Source organism: Grus americana, chromosome Z (assembly GCF_028858705.1).
Source record: "Grus americana isolate bGruAme1 chromosome Z, bGruAme1.mat, whole genome shotgun sequence".
NCBI lineage: Eukaryota > Metazoa > Chordata > Aves > Gruiformes > Gruidae > Grus > Grus americana.
In genome coordinates this window covers 54116219-54132210 of record NC_072891.1, presented here as the reverse complement: position 1 = coordinate 54132210, position 15992 = coordinate 54116219, and positions in this window count along the sequence as shown.

The window sequence follows — 15992 nt, the reverse complement described above, 5'->3', positions numbered from 1 at the left end:
TGGCCAGTGTCCAGGAATAAGTGATGACCTGTTGAATTACTACTTTAGGACACTAATTTTGGAAGCTGTGCAAGGGCCATGTCTGTTCCACTCTTAGAAGGACCCCAGAGGCAGAGGGGGATGAGAAAGGGACCATCTCAGAGGCAAAAAAAATTCACACAATCCTGCAGATTATTCAACCAATGCAAAGCACCCAGCTTTTACTCCACCTCCTGTGGATAACAGAGCATCAGTCTAAACTATCTCATCCCTGAGCGCTTCTGAAGGCACCACTCTGAGACACTCAAGGCCAGAAGAACTGAAAGCTTAAAGAGAAAAATTAGATGGGATCCTCCACCGCAGATTCAAAACACTTTTCTATGGGACTAGGCTCTGAAGCTCAAATTGAAATCCAAAATTAGCAACAAAACCTTCAAGCATGAGGGTATCAAAGCATGGAAGGCTCTCACCATCTTGTTGTTCTGCCTCCTCTCTGTATTTAATTTGGAAAGCATCAATACTATTGCAAGAGTACTACAGACTCTCCAAGGAAGAAATCGGTATTAAAGTGGAGTGGAAATCTGCAAGGAGTGGTCTGGCTAGCATGTGTAAAACACAGCCTGCAGCCATGCACAACAAGGAGGTTAAAGAGTGTTAAGTAACTCACCAGAGCACTGAGGGAGGCATGGTTCTCATTTAGAAGTCACAGTAATCCCACACCAAACTGATTATGCAGTCATAAACCATAAGTGCCAATGTACAACAGCTTGACCTGCGGTGTGCTCAAGGCTTCCTCTTTCCCCACCTTTAACTTTTGTGTGCTTCTGAAATCTTAGTATTAATATCTTAAATCAGAAGAAACCAGTGCCTCTACCATCCTTGCAGTGTCAGAGAATCCACGGACCTCTGGAGAACGAGCCGTGCGCTGGGGCGTGAGCTGGCGTAGCCAAGGCCACTGGCGCTGCCACGCTTCTCGGCTCTTGATTAAACTTGGCATCCTTGGAGCATTCTTGGTGGGGCTTGGCACTCAGTCCTTCCTCTCATCACTCGGTTGGGAAGGATGTATCTGGAAGGCCGGGCTGCCTTCCCAGAGCAGGGGAGCTTTCAACTGGGACTTCAGAAGTGTTTTTAGCACGTGGCAATGTTTACTGAGTAGCTCTCCTTTGGCGATATGTCAAGATGTAGCAATGGGCGTCAGAACGATCACGGGAAAGAAGAAGAGTTGCCTTATTTAACAAATTTGCTCCAGATGTGACTTCAGAATCATTTAAATGGCAAAAAAATGTTTACCATCGCTCGTTCTGCTGAAACAGAAAAGTTAAGATACAGGCAACTGGAGTCCTGTCCCACAGTGCTGAGAACTCCGGTCAGCTTTTCTTAGCAATGGCCTGAAATCTGATGTCACCAGAACTGGACTTTCTCTTCTCCTCTTCTGCTCTTTTTAGAAGTTTACTTTTTGAGTTGCATCTGCACTAGCCTATAGGGAAGTTATCCTGAAAAGCAGCATTTTTACAAGAGGAGTTCTTCCTTTCTTTGTACTTGAAAATGTTGGTACAATCGAAAGAAACAGCATATTAAGCAGGATTTTAAAATATTTAAAAATATCCCAGATCAACAAACTCTTCTTGGATTTTCCAGCAAAATGACAACTATGCCTTAAGCTGACTTCTAAATTTCTTGCTGAAACAATGAAGAACACAGCCAAAAATATGAATATAAAGCAATTTTAATTTTCTTCTAGATATTTATATCAAAGAAATAATACTCATGTCCAAGTACTGTACATACAATATCTGCCTTATAAACTCTTTAGTTTAAAACACATGTACAAAATTGCACATTGCAGTTTGCAAAAAATCATAAATACCTTTTTCATGTAAACAATTCCAGCACAAGGATCAATGTTATACATTCCAAAATGTCTAAATCTCTGTTCAGAAACAAACCAAACCAAACAGAAAAATCCACTGTGATCTCCATACAGGTCCTAGTGTTACAAATCAATCATTAACAGGTTTCTAACTAACTGATGTACTGCACACAGGGATACATAAATGCGCACAAGGCAAGTCGCCTTTTAGTCGTAACTACTTAAGACAGAGGCTTGGAATACAATTCTGCTGCCATTTAAACCCATGGTATCCATCCCACAGTATTTAGCGGTAGCAGCATTGAGTTAATTTTTCCAAGATTGCCAATCGCAGTATGCCTTATCTTTAATTCTTAAACAAGTTGGCTACCACTGAACATTAGGAATTGGAAAATTATTGTAAACACAGTTATCACCGTTGTATATTCAGTAAGTTACAGTAAGTTCTCCTAAACACATCACTAAATTAAGAAAACGTTTTACATTTAATCAAGTGCAAGATGCCAACTAATATCATCCACTTTGTCTTAGAAATAAGTATTTTGAATATAATACTACACAGTTTGTAAAAGTAACATAAAAAAATTACAATGGACATAATCCTCAGTTGTATATTATTAAGCCCTGCAGCTTCTGTTTACATAAAAAAAATATCACCGCATCAGAAAAAAAGCTGTCAGAAGTGTCCTTGATAAACCTCTCCTGGCCAAATCCAGCAAATAAGTAGCTACCAAATTTTTGTTTCACTATTATTACCTCCATCTGTGTGCAATGTCCTTGCCAGCACACCTGTTTGAAGAGTTCCAAAAAATAATCAGGTTTAAAAAAAAAAAAAGGAAGTATTTCTCTATCCTTACAAAGTCATTTGTTTTGTTGGTTTGGGGGATTTTGGTTGTTTTTTTAATATATTCAAATACTGAAATTTTAAAAAATTCTTCCTGAAGCAGAGATTTTGAAGGGGTTTCTCAGAGGCTTCCTCTGTGCCAGCTAATTTAATAAGGCAGAATAAGAAGGTACACGTAAACCCAACTTACAAGAACCCAGGAAAGGATGTAGGCAGACAACCACCCACCCACTAGTTGCACGTAAGCTGCTGGAAGAGCAAAGCCAAATATGCACTGCTCTGTCTCCACCTTTCGTTTTGAACAGCTATGCTGAATGAGAAAGTTTCAGCGCCATGCCCGAAGGCCTGGGAAGAACCAGTTTGGATTCGAGAGCTGTAGCAAGCGGCAGTTTGCTCACACTTCTCCTTTTGGACAGAAAGAGAGCTTGGGGATGCTGGTGGCTACCCAGCAGGGAGGAGCTGCTTCTGCTTTTCAGGAGATCCCTTTGCTCCGTTGATCAGCACGTGGCACGACTATGATCCCAAGGAGGACCACAGGACCCGCGTGATCCCAGCAGCAGCCCCAGCACACGGTATTGGTACTGCGGCGCATTCAGCGTTTTCTGCATCACGGAAGTGCAGCAAGAACAGGGCACCAGAAAACACTGAGTGCTTTCAAAGCTGGGCCCTATAGCCCAAGAGCTCTCCTTAGATGATGTTAGTTGCTCTGTTCAACTGATGCAAAGACATATTGCTCAAAGAATGGCAGATTTCATCTTTCCCAGTCTGCACCTATCCAGAGCTGCTCCTTTCTCAGGAAGATATTTTGAGTGATACAACATTAGCCATCACGAAAACCACACAGCAAGGGCACGTATGCGATCCCCTAAACCTCGAAAAGATTTTCAGTCTAGACAGAAAATGTAGGAAGAACAAGCCAGCCTTAGATGAACCACTCCAGGAAAGAGAGACTGCCCTGGAAGAATGTCCTGCAACACCGAAAGCTGAAGAGCTACTTCACGACAGAGACTTATTCAGCAACACAGACCCAGCCACCTCTCCTGGTAAGACCCTGCGTAGGGAGCCTAAAGGTTACTTCAGACATCATAAACTTCAGGTGATCCAACAGATTAACTTGAGTTTTAAAGCCCAGGAGGCTCATGGTCTTTCACAACAGAACAGCCCTGATACTGCCCTCTCTTAAGGTCTCTACCCTTCTCTCCTTTTGACCTTAAGAAGCCAATAGACCAATTCCTAATTAAGAAGAGTGGGAGTGGTAAGAATCAGTGGCCAAATTTTGGTGGGTGAGAGGCCTATGCAGATTTGCTCATAATTTTCTATTTGAAAGCCAGGAATTGCACAATACTATATTGCAACACTTATTCCTTTCCCTTTGTCCCTTACAAAGTAGCTAAGTGCAACCAAAGCAAAATCACTGGTGCAAGTGTTTACGTTGATGGCTCACATGTCAGAACTGTGCTAAGTGGCTCTGTAATTAACAAATAGCGCTTTGCAACAAAGAGAAACAATTCTCCAAGATTTGCGTGTGTTGGGTCTTTTGTTCCGGGTTTGGTGGTGGTTGGTTTTTTGTTTGGTTGGGGTTTGTTGTTTTGGTTTGGTTTTTTTGGTTTTTGTTTTTGGGGTTTTTTTTTTGGGGGGGGGGGAGGGAAGAGAGAGAGGAGGAAAAAATTAACAAAGCCTGAATATCTAATCTGTTACATACGGAGGAATGCTCAGGGGGCTTGCAAGAACTTGTTTTGCTACATGTTGAGCAATACCACATGGGAAAGACTTGAAATTAGAGCAAATGCTTGAAGACAGGGTGTAGCTGCCTTACAGAGCTCATCCTTCCTGGGCCGCATTTTATTAGAGAGCAGACTTTTGCATCATCAGTCAGCATTCAGATCTGGACTTTACTTGAAGACATTTCAGTATGGTGGTTGCCATGGCTTTAAATAAATAAGAGTAAGTGTGAAATTACCAGTCATCAGGCCAAACAGGGAGAGGCACAGTTTCCAAAGAAGAGAAGTTTAGAAGACACTTAAACAGTAATAACAAAAGAAAATAAGCAAAAAAGCATACTGAAGAGCAATCTTAATTCTCTGCCACTTAAAAATACAATAAATATTACCACTAAATACTGTATCAGAGATAAATTTTATTTCTTCCTTGGATTGTTTTTTCTTAATGTTGCTGATTCCTCCATCATTTCTAATTATTACTATGGGGAAAGGAATAAAAAAGTAGACTTTATTACACACTGGTGGCCTGCTGGGAAAGTGGTATCATATCACAAAGATACCACAAACACACCAGCTTATGCTGTGATTTCAGTTGTAGTGTACCCAGAAAGACTTCAAAACGTCACAACGATTTACAATGTCATTTTAGTAACTGGCACAAAATGGTTTGGACTGGTAATGACACTTAGGCGGCGTTTTAAAAAATCCCTGAAGGTGTCATCTTACAGACTGTAAATAGAATAGGCGTCCTAGCTACTTATGACCATAGCTTATGTGACATATATATAATAAGATTATTTAACTATCCTAGTAGTCAGTATTTTCCCACTATTTCTGTCACTGTTCCATGAAGGATATTAAGACAGAATGGTAAAAGCTGGAAAAAAGCAAGAGTTCAACCTCTGGCTCTATTCATTAAGAAGGGCAAATTTTACACCAGTATATTCTACTGGTATCTTTTCCTAGCAGTTACTAGGGAAAAAGAGAGAGAGTATCCTAAATATGCCACCACGTTGCTTGTGTCCTGCACTACAAGAAAACCTGGAGATTTATGAAACAGAGGTGTGGGAAAGGTTCTCAAGCTCAACATGCTATCCTTCAAAAGCCTCAGCATGAACTGCAAGACTATCTTTATAAGACTTTTTTTTTTTAAGACTGTTCATTCTTAAAGGTCAAGTTTCCATGTCGGGCAGGAGGGCCACACATCCCTCAGGGCAGCAGGAAGCTTTCTGGAGAGGACAAGAAAGTGGTATCAAACAGTCCTACAGAATTCAAGCTACTGGTCATCATTTTCTGAATGTTCAGTCCGTGGTCTAAGAACAGGGATGCAGTTAGAAGCCTGACCTTTAACCACTTCGGCTTTCTCCATCTATGACAGAAGTAATACCACAATCTCACTGATTGCAACTGAACAGTTGCAAGAGATGCTTCAAGGTACTTAGCAGAAAGGTTTTCAAATTTATTTAAATAAATTTCAAGGGAAGAGTAAAATAGGACTTAATCTAGAAAAGTAAGCAATATTGCAAAACAAAAACAAAAACAAAGACTGCAGCCAAAGATTTTTTTTTTTATTTTCTGGAAAGGAATGGAGGGTCTGTTATCGATCTCCAGTGACACAGCTCTCCAGACTGTGTGGACCTTATTTAGGCAGCTTACAGTTCCGCCCTGAACTAGTTCTTAACCAACAAGTAAAAGCAGAAGTAAATCTTTTCAGCAGTGTGCTAAATATTAGAATCTGTATTAGTGCACAGTGAACTGGTCGTATCTATTATCTCCATGTGTAGGCAAGGCTTCATAGTCAACCATCACTCCAAAGCATTCCTACAGAAATCATAATTCCTCCAGAAAAGCCATTTAGCCAGCACACATACTCCTGAAACTATTGCAGACCACATTTGTTACTCGTACTAGAAATTCAGAGCAAAGCTCAATTTACAGCTAGGTATGCTATGGATACAGACCTTCTGATACGAGACAAAAAAGCAAACGGCAGGTAGGTAATTATTTAGGGCGACTCCCTTGCAAACATTATTTAGAATAATATTCCCCTCACTTTGCAACAGACTACCACATATGACCTGCAGCACTTCAGATTACATTAAGGCTAAATATTACTTTAAAATAAATTATCTTTTTTTGTTAATGAAGCATTGTAGGATTTGACAGTCCTTCAATTTTTCTGGAAATCTGAAAAATCACCTTTCAATCACACACAGAATTGCAGCTTAATTTTTTTCTGGGATAACTCAACCATGACAAAGAATATGAAGATGTCTCATTGTGTGCTGCTGCAGCTAAGAAAATCACAGTTCCTCCATTTGGCCATGCCCTTCTCTACGCATGCTAGTGTCTGTGCACAACAGCTTGACATGTGTTTGCAGGTATCTGTGTGTTTCAGTAGAATTTGTTCATAAAAGTTGGATTTGCTGGCTTTTCCCATATCAGTGGCTGGCACTGAGTTGAGAGGATGCCAGTCAAAGCAGAACTCCAGCACAAGAACTCAAGTCCCATGCAGGCACAAGACCAAGATTCAGTGCTTTTACATTAGTGCACACTTCTGTCAAGACTACCCAACAGAAAGTTGCATTTCAAAACATGGCGTTGGTGTGAAGATACAGATTCTAGACTGGTTTCCTTCCTCTCCCCACCACTGTTTCCGCAGCAGGACCCTGCGAAGGCAGCTAGAGCATGGCATTCTGGCTGATCTACATGCAGTGGACTGTTTCAACATCCAAGCAGAGATCCGGTTTGCGACTGTATTATTGCAGAAAGTAAACCTTCTGGTATGCAATAGCTTAGGAAAACTGCTTCCGGACTAAAGCAAGCAGGAAGGATCAATGCCTGTAGCAAGTCAACAGGATGGTGTCTTGGAAAGCCACCCTCATTATAAATTAGGTGTATACGTTTCTGGACTCCCTTAGCAACGCATGGACAACAGCAGGTTCTCCACTGTGCATTCGCTGTTGCAGTGTTTTTCAGAAACCTGCGTTTAGTTTGTCACACATGACCACTTCACGCAGAAGCTGCTTCTGTCTTGCCTCCAAGTTACTACCAGCCATTCTGAAGAGAGAAGTTTCACAGCACAAAAAGCTGCAAGACACTTCATAAGTAGGATAAAAGGAGGGAGATCTTTGAAACACAGGACAGGAATAACAGAGAATTAAGAAGACCTCTTGTCTCCCAGAATGTACTGTAACGGCCTAAGTCTCCATAAATTCAGATTTAATTCACCACACCTTCACAGTAAAGTTTCACCATGTGCACTGGGATTAATAAGTTTATAAGAAACTTTAGATTCTGCAGTTTGTCGCAGGAACATTTACCATACTACATCAGGTACAGTAAACCCTGATGCAGTGCCACAGCAAGTGACTGTGGCATTAGATCAGTCGACATTTGCAGGACTTTTATGCACTGTGAAAGAGTTCTGTACAAGGCTTTTTCTTTTGATACAGGTCTTGCCAAATGTTAAAAAAGGTGAATCCCTGGCAGATTTTACTGTCCACCTCTGCTGGAACATGTACAGTCACTGCACACAATACTGATGAAGTGACCAGAGAGTGTCAAAACAGCCTAGAAACTCTTCAACACTCATTCTCGGTTACAGTAAAACAGCAAACAAAATACTTGGAAAATGGAAGTGGTTTTGTACAAATCAAATATGTACAGAGATATGCCAATTTGTCTACTTGCTAAACATAGAAACTCAGAGAATCGTGTAAGGAAAGAACAAAATTATCCAGCAGCAGTTACAGCTGCACATAAGAATAAACAAAAATGTAACTCATCGCTTTTTCTTCTTTAATTTGCACTCCAGAAGCAGAAGGACACGTAAAATGCATTGAAAAATGACTTGTGCTACAGGTAGTTGGGTTTTTTTCTTGCATATTAACTTCAGATATAGAAAAATTTTCTCTAAGAAGCTACTGGATTCAAATAGCCAAGACTTAGGTTATGGCAGCCAAGTCACTATTTTCAGCACAACTAGTAATTCAGACATAGCATTCATCTGTACTTCAGGCACCACCAAACAACCCTATACAATAATTTAGAAAGTATCATCGAGCTAGGTAACTGATTAGAAATTAGTTGCCAAATACAATTTCCATTTTAACAGCTGCAAACTGCAGAATGCCTCTGGGCTAAACTTTGGGACACTGCTCCTTTGTCAAAGGTGAGATGGACACAGCCAATCAGATATTTAAACAAAAACAAAAAACCAAACAAATAAACAAACAAACAAAAAAAGATGCCTCATGACTGGTAATGACAGAAACATGAACCAAGATAACAGGGAATTGTAGTAGGGTCACTCTTTGATCTTGAACAGTGCATGACTGTCAATAGCAATTTACGACATGCAGCGAAGAGTCCAAATCCTGTGAGGTATTTACCTCTTCCAATACTATTAAAGGTTCATCAGAAAAATGTCACCACCACTACCAAGAATCACTCCTCTCTGTAATAAGGACGTATCACCCCCCAACACCTACACTTCTCAAAGTATGCAAAGTACATGTGTTTTGGGAATTGCTCTCTAAGCCTGCCAAATGGGCTCGACCTGGAGTCACAGTGAAAGTTGTAAGAACCACTCATCAACCACCCAGACCTGTCTGGACACCTTGTGATACTGAGAGATTTCACTACCCATTCTGTGCTGGGGAGCAAACCAATCAACTGTTCTAATAATGACATCATTTGAATTAGTCGTAGCAGAGTACTTTCCCTGCACTCACAGCAAGCAAGGGCAGATCTGATGGGAGCTCCTCCCTCTGCCCAAGGAAGGAGTGAACAAGACTTCCCTCACCACAAACACTCCTCCTCCTACTCCCCAAGATAGAAAAGATCTGATAACAATTCAAAGAAATGAAAGTAATTTATGAATCAAACTATTTTGCTGTAGCACCTAAACAGGAAGGCACTTCACATCTAGATCAAGACATCAGTTCAAGTGCATTCAAAATTTGCTGATGACCAGCGAGATGTGCACAGGAACAAGCTTCCACCAACCCAAAGAGACAAAGGAAGGGACTGCACAATTTCTACAGCAGAGATTACACCTAGGGCAAAGAAACAGAGAGAGATGTTCATTTGCCATGGGTTCACATCTGGAACGCAAAACCAGATCAGAAGGGCCTGCAAATCAAGTCACGCAGTGAGAATCTTTGTAAGGACTAGTAAATAGTGTGCACAAGTATAACAAAACATGGTACAGTTTTGAAGGATGAAGAAAAATGCTAAAAAGCACTATGGTTCCACTGAACATAAACTGTTGTGTTGGGGTTTGGTTTTTTGGGGTTTTTTTGGTTGTTTTTTTTTTTTTTTTTGCACAGTGACACATGGCCAGCTTGCCTGCAGTTACTGAAAAGGTGCTACATTGATGCAAATCACATAAAGAGTCTGGAAAATTTTTAACCAGTATATCTTTTAGCATCTCACAGTGACCAAAGTTTTAGGCAAAAAATTAAAACCTAAAAGAAATAGACATGAAAAATGCTGCCACGAACTGAAGAAAAAAGGTAAGACAAAATAAAGAAGCCATATTTAAAGATATAGGAAGACTACAGGCATAAAAGTTAAAGTACTGATACATTTTAGAAGACAATAAAGCCTGACTACTGCAGCAGGCAAGCACTCCTGAGTCTTGTTATATCGGTTTAAACTGTTAGGTGCTTAGGATATCCACCCATACCTTTGCTGTACAGGCAGCAACCTCTAGCAGAATCAATAGGGAAGAAAACCCAGACCACCCCACATTATTCCCAGATTTTGGTCATGTCAGTGTTAGATTCTGTGTCTTAGCCTAAATATGAGATAAAAGAAGGTATTTATGAAGGTAACCTGTCACTCTACAGAAAAGACATTTCTTTCAGACAACTCGACTACCAGAATAGTAGCTTCTGGCAGAGAGCTGGATCCGCCGGCCTCACTAGTAACCTCTTGTCAGTCATCAGGGTAACAGAGCTGGCCTGTCAGCACTTCTATCACCTAACAGATGTCAGCTAGAGCATAAAGCAGGCTATCAGAGAAATTACCACATGAGACCTTTGAGAGGCTGGATGCAGTACTGCTCTTGCAGAAAGTTCAAATGGGAGAGAGGTAACACATGGTGGTTTCCAGCTTTAACACTACCGTGCTGAAAAGGGTGAGCTCATTATAACCCTGCCAGGTTACAGCCCTGCCCTTGACTGGGAAGGGGAATTGCAGTCATTTCCTGTGTCTTACGGATCCCCCACTTCTCCTTGGACATTGCTAATTTATTCTGACCAGAAATGGTAAAATGAGTAAAGAACAAGTATTGCACAGCTGCATTTATCACTGTCCTGTGTCCTACTGCAAGATCTTTACCTAGCCCTACACTCATATGCTAATGTAAGAACTGAAACTGCAGTGTCCACCCATGTAATTTTAATGCATTTTTCCAGGATTCCTTAAAAAACCCATCTCACTACACTTACAGTAAAGCTAAGCATCTCATATCAACATATCTACCAGGCATCATTACCTCTCTCACTAGGGAAAGCGTGTTAAGTGTGGAGGGGAGGGAGGGGGGGAGAAAAGTCCTTATCAATTTCTCCAGTCCTGCAGCATCTTTGCAGACAGGTGATGCTGGCCACATACTTAAACCCCAGTTATTTTTCACCCAGTTATTCTATAACAGGCAGTGTTATAGATTGTATGCTGTCTGGTTCAGAATGCCTTTAAAAAGTCTTCAAACCCATGTTAAGATCAAAATAGTTTTTTATCTGTTCATTAGTATTTCTAACAGCAGAAGGTACTGTTACAGGCAATCATTTCAACCACCGAAAAAGGTGCTGGTGACATGATTAAACAGTTATACAATGATTAATATGGCTTCTATCTAATTTGCATATGCATTAGGAAAAGAAATATCCTCAGAGCATCTCAGCTACAATAACACAATTACTATGCATTGTCATGTCATTTGACACATGTGCCAGGAATGAGTATGCACTAGAAGAAAAAGCTCACACACTTGACTGCTGCAGCTCAGTGTTCTGAACAGATAGTGCTCACGTATCCCCAATAAAAGCACGAAAAACTGTGAGTCTATCCCATTCTTCTTGAATTTCAAAGCATCAAGTGTAGCCTTCAAAAGAAGTAAGAGATGTTTAACAGCTCCTGAGTGGGTTTAACAGATACGAGCAATGGCTTGTACATACAAAGATGTCTATGCCCCCCTGGCTCCTCATACAATCCCCCATTTTTACCAGCTGGCACAGACATATATCCCCATGTAAGTTTTGCCTCTGAGTTCAAGCAGAGTGGTTAGCACAGTTTCAAAGAGGGGAGCGGGCCCCGCTCTGCAGCTGGATCTGCTCAGGAGAAGCCCTGCCCTCCCACAGCGGCAGGGCCGGCCCACAGCCCCCGCACCGAGGGGCTTCTGGTGGGGTGACAGTCACACTCCGACAGACCCTTCCCACTGCACCACGCCACAGGGCTCGACAGCGCTGCGATAGCGGCTACGCTCAAAATACACAGGTGCAGCAGAAGCAAGGTAGGCAGTAGTACTGAGCAAGGGAACTAAAGCTTTCAAAAACTTATTGAGGATTATGTCAAATCAGAGGAAATAGTTCCTCCACTATTCTCTTCTACTAGTAAAATCTTGACAAAGAAATAAATCACACCAATTCTTCCCAACCAGAAATACATTTCACGTTCTAGTGCTCTTTCTGTCTCTAGAATACTGCAGAAAGTTTCTTTAGAACAAAGTAGATCGAGAAGCAAGATATACAGGTTTCTACTGAATAATAAATCTACTTCTCCATAATATTTCTGCAATTTATTCAAACAGAATACAATGGAATTATCACCTTTATAGCTAACCCACCCCAAATCTGAGCCCTTTTCTGTATAGCACTGAATTGTTACTATACTACGTAAAGAGCAAACACTACTGGAATGTACACAGTGAAGGAAAAAAAGTAAAGCTCTTCTTGCCAAAGTAACCATTTTCACTACTAACATGTTATCTAGAAAAATAAGGTCTAGGCAACATCCAAAAGTGTTCAAGTTTCAATAAATAACTATCAATGCCCCATGTTTGCACTGGCACAAGAAATATGGAGCGTACGGTTTAGAAAAGTATTTTGATATGACTGAGTCAGCAATGCGTTTCATCCTGCTTAAGATTTACAACAAAAATCATTTCCCTCTAGGGTTTGATTTTAAAACCAAAGCCATCTAAGTGCAAGAGCATCCACATAGTTGTCTTAAGTCTCAATGGCAAATTAAAGCTCTAGAGAAAGACAGTATTTTAAAAAAAGTTCTTTATCAATACCAAGAAAATATACATAGCCGTATTATGTTTTAAATATATATACACGCACATCTTTTCAAAAGGGTACGATTCTGGCTTTTTTTTTTTTTTTAAGTTTGAAAAGCTTATCCATTGCTATACAGTTCAGTAAGGTGTATTAGGAAACACACTTTTTATATCCCCCATGAAAATAAAGTTGAATCTTTCTGTAAACAGGAATTTCCTTAATTTCCGAAATCTCTACAGACCTCAAGTACTTCACTGAAAAAAACCCCCCAACAACCACCTGCCCCGAAACCACCCACGGAGACCCTCGCTGCTGAGCGCAGCATCGACAGACCTCGGGAAACGCTTAGCAACACCCGGCTCCTGCAACCGCCTTCTCCGGGCGCAAATAAATAATAATAATTAATAATAATAATAGAAGAGCGGCGGCTGGCGAGCACCTCGGCCCCGCGGTCCCTCCGCGCCGCCCCGGCGGCGGGCGGGAATGGGATCGGCTGGCGGCGGGGCGTCCCTCCTCAGCAGGCGCTGGTCTCCGGCGCGGCGGCCGCTTCGGGGGGCGCCTCCCGGGGCTGAGCGGCGGCGGCGGCAGGGGGAGGATGCCCGGCGGCGTTGATGTGGCAGCCGGAGGACAGATGACTGCGGACGCGGCCCTGCAGCTGGGTGACCTGGGCGCGGAGGAGGTTGGCGGTGGCGGCCAGCTCGGCGTTCTGCCCCTTGAGCGCCTTCACCTTCTCCTCCAACCGGGCGATGCGCTCCAGCTTCCGCCGGCGGCACTTGGAGGCGGCGATGCGGTTCCGCAGCCGCTTGCGCTCCGCCTTCAGCCGCTCCTGGCTCTCCGCGTCCAGCGGCGACAGCGACGGAGGCGTCGGCGCGCTGCTGCCGCCCTCCCCGCCCGCCGACGGCGGCACCTCGGGCACCGTCTGCGGCTCCTCCAGGGACCGCGCCGGCGGCAGCCGACCGCTCCCCAGACCCGCCGCCCCGAAGGCCAGGCCCGGCGGCGGCGGCGGCGGCGGGGCGGAGGCGGCGGGGTAAGCGCTGCCCGAGGGGCTCAGCGGCCCCGCGGGGTTGAAGCCGCTCAAGTTGGTGTAGACGGCCGGCGGGTCGGCGGCGGCGGGGGCTCCAGGCGGCCCCGGGCGGGCGGTGCAGCAGGGTCCCGGCGTGGAGAGCGGCGGCGCCGCCAGGAGCTGGTTTTGCTTGTGCAGGTCGGCCAGGGCCTTAACGAAACCGTCGGCGAAACCCTCCTGCTCCTGCGTCACCGGCTGCCGGTAGAGAAACGGCCCCGCCGCCGCTGCCCCGCCGCTCCCCGCCCCGGGCGCCGCCGGCCCCGGGCTGCCGGACCCCAGCCCCGCGCCCCCCTGGATCAGCAGCTGCTCCAGGTCGGCGGCCGGCGGTAGTTTCAGCAGCGGTAGCTCCGCAGCCGAACCCAGAGCGGCCTCCGGGCCGCCGCGGGCCGCCGCCCCGCCGCCGCCGCCCGCCGGCTCCGCGGAGCCGGCGGGCGGCGGCGGGGCGGCGGCGGCGGCCGGCGGCGGCGGTAGCAAGCGTAGGGCCGCCGCGCTGCCGCGGGCGCCGGCGGGCGGGCGAAGGGCGAAAGGCCCCGGGAGCGGCGCGGGGGCGGCGGTCGCCAGGTCCCGCTTCTTCCCGGCACCCAGCAGTAGCTTCTGCCCCGTCGCCGCCGCTGCTGCTGCTGCTGCTGCATCGGCTCCGGGTCCGCCGGCGGTACCGAAACCCGGCAGCGGCACGAAGTCGGGTAGCAGCTCCAATCCTTCCTCGGGGTAAAACGGCGCCTCCATCTTCACGGCGGATCGCCCGCTACGCCCGCCGCTCATGCTGCCGCCCTCGCCGGCCGGCGGCGGCGGCTTCAGTGCGGGGCGGGCCGGGCTGGGCGCCTGCTCCGCGGGGCCCGCCGCCCTCGGCTGGCAGCGGGGACTGAGCCGCCTCCCGGCGCCGCCGGCCCCACGCCACGCCCCAGGCCCGCCGACTGCCCGCCCCACCGCCGCCCGCCGGTCCCCCTGCTCCTTTCCCCGCCCGCCGGGCTTGCGCGAAAAGGCTTCCCGACGCAGTCCCGGTAGTTGCCCCGGTGGGGTGCCCGTAGGGAACCCGTGCTGCTTCTCCCCGAAAACTTGCCCCAAGGCTGCGGTGCGGGAGAGAAGGCACTGCCGGGCGCTTTGGCCGGGTCGAGGAGTTTCCCGTGGGCATCACCCGGGGATGCTCCGGCCACGGCACGCGTCCTGCAGGAGGAAAGCGAGCAAAGCCCCACGAGTCGTGGCTGCTGCGAGCAGGTGATCCTGCGTTGGGTCTGGGATGGGCGGGCACAGGTTAACGCTTCCCGACAACGCGGGCTGGGAAGTCTGCCGGGGAAACGCTCAGCCGCCGGGAAACATGCCGACCTGTCACAGCAAAAGCCGCTCGCAAGGAGGAGATGGAATTGCAGTAGCTTTTCTTCTGAGGAAAAAAAAAAAAGTTTAGAAAAAGGGTTTGAAACAGCTTAGACAACTTCTCAACATTACTGAAACATGAAAGTACTGTTTTTCAGTTTGGGGTTTGGTATTTATGTTATCTTCAGTTGAGACAATTCCCCCTGCCCACCTCCAAGTCTCCAAAATTCTTACAGGATGAGGAAATTGCTTTTCACCCCATCTTTTAAAAATCCCTTCTGCTGGGGATACTAATGTGATCCTGGCAGATCTGCTGAAAGCTCTCCTTTAAGTTGGCTTGCTGGCTGTGGGCCTCATGGATACATTCACCAGTTCTCCCCATCCATGGTGGGATCCACCAGCATCCCCTCAGTGAGGCGTCACCCTTCTGTGCTTTCCACGTGCTTTCTCCCCAGACATTTCCTCCCTGCACATGAAGACCAAGTGCCTCTTCTCCCAGGGTCTAGTGATGCTGCTGAGATCTGCTGTAGCCTCATCGTGTGCATGGCCATACTGCGCCTCCACTGTGCCTAGGTTCACTCCAAAACCAGGAGACGGGGAGGCAGAGACACCGGTGTCAAGTCAGGAAGGACTTTGCCCCAGACATGCCAATTCAGATCCATAGGAGAACCAGAGTCTAAGTGCACTAACTAAGGCCTTGATGACCTTGACTCATCTACCTTGGGGGCCCCTACTACACACCCTGCCCATGGGGCAGGAGCCCCATTTCAACTCAGCCCAGGGCCTTCAGTCCCTGCCCAGCTACGTCGCAGCTGTTCCTCTCTCCAGCCCCATCTCCTGGGTGGACCTTGGACCTGTGTTTCCAGTGCTGTTCCTGGCACCATCTCCTGCTGCTCTTGTCTGGACTCTCTGGCTG